Here is a 954-nt window from a genome sequence, read left to right on the forward strand (position 1 = left end):
GGTGGAGGAGGTTGGGGAGGAGGTTGGGGAGGAGATGGAGGAGGAGATGGAGGAGGAGATGGAGAAGGAGATGGAAGAGGAGGTGGAGGAGGAGGTGGAGGGGAAGTTGGAGGAGGAAGTTGAGAAGGAGATGGAGGAGGAGGTGGGGAAGGAGGTGGAGGGGTACGTGAAGGAGGGGGTGAAGGAGGAGGTGAGGGAGGAGGTTGAGCAGGTGGGCTGAGAAGATGGAGGAAGAGGTAGATGGAGAAGAAGGTGAGGGAGGGGGTGGGGGTGGATGAGGAGCCGAGTCGCTGATAGTTGCGGTCGGCGCAGAGGAATGCTGTCACGCGACGTACACTCACACAAACACGAGCGCATGCAAACACACACGCACACGCCTAAACACCATCACAAAACACACGCGGGATAAGGGGGGCACACTTATAGTTACCGGGCTCTCCCTTACACCCTGTGGACCTGTGGACCCGCGGACGCCGGCGAAAGCTTTATTCTCTGTTTGCTTTCCCTTACTGTGTGCGCGCGCGCCGCGGACCCGCGTGGGGGCCGCCGCCGCCGCCTCGGCCGCCGCCGCCCTCCACCTCGTGTCTGCTGGTAATCCCGAGGCTGTCACCGGCCCGGGGTGAGGCCGCCGCCGCCGCCGCAGCAGCCGCAGCAGCAGCAACGGTAGCACGCGCTGTCACTGCCGTCGACTGTCAACTCCGCGCTACGCTACGCCACGCCGCGTCGCGCCCGCCCGTGTCCCGCGTGCCTCTCGGTGAGGATGCGACAGGAGCCCGCCCGCCGCCGTTGCTGTCCGCCGCCACACTAAGGCCCCGGTGGCGGGCCCGGGCCTCTCTCTCTCTCTCTCTCTCTCTGGGAGGCGGGCCGCGCCGCGCCGAGCCGCGCCGCCGGGGCGGACCGAGCAGCCAGGCAGCAGGCACAGGGAGGATAAGCGGGATGAGAAAGGGGGAGGGG

The 954-nt window shown here is 66.7% G+C and overlaps 1 protein-coding gene across 3 annotated transcripts in view; it reads right to left on the bottom strand.

Annotated features, from left to right (window-relative positions):
• The window catches only part of LOC113204083 (sedoheptulokinase), a 24860-nt gene that overhangs the window by 10587 nt on the left and 13319 nt on the right, over window positions 1–954 (bottom strand). Inside the window, exon 1 of one of the 3 annotated variants that reach the window (XM_052268424.1) lies at window positions 511–825. The exons of 1 other annotated variant lie outside the window; for it this stretch is intronic. The gene's annotated coding sequence lies outside the window, so the exon portion shown is untranslated. Of the gene's footprint in view, window positions 1–430; window positions 826–954 lie in introns of those variants that run through there. One more of the 3 variants, XM_052268425.1, reaches the window with a different exon arrangement.

Source organism: Frankliniella occidentalis, unplaced genomic scaffold, assembly GCF_000697945.3.
Source record: "Frankliniella occidentalis isolate FOCC.00 unplaced genomic scaffold, Focc_3.1 Scaffold69, whole genome shotgun sequence".
Taxonomy (NCBI): Eukaryota; Metazoa; Arthropoda; class Insecta; order Thysanoptera; family Thripidae; genus Frankliniella; species Frankliniella occidentalis.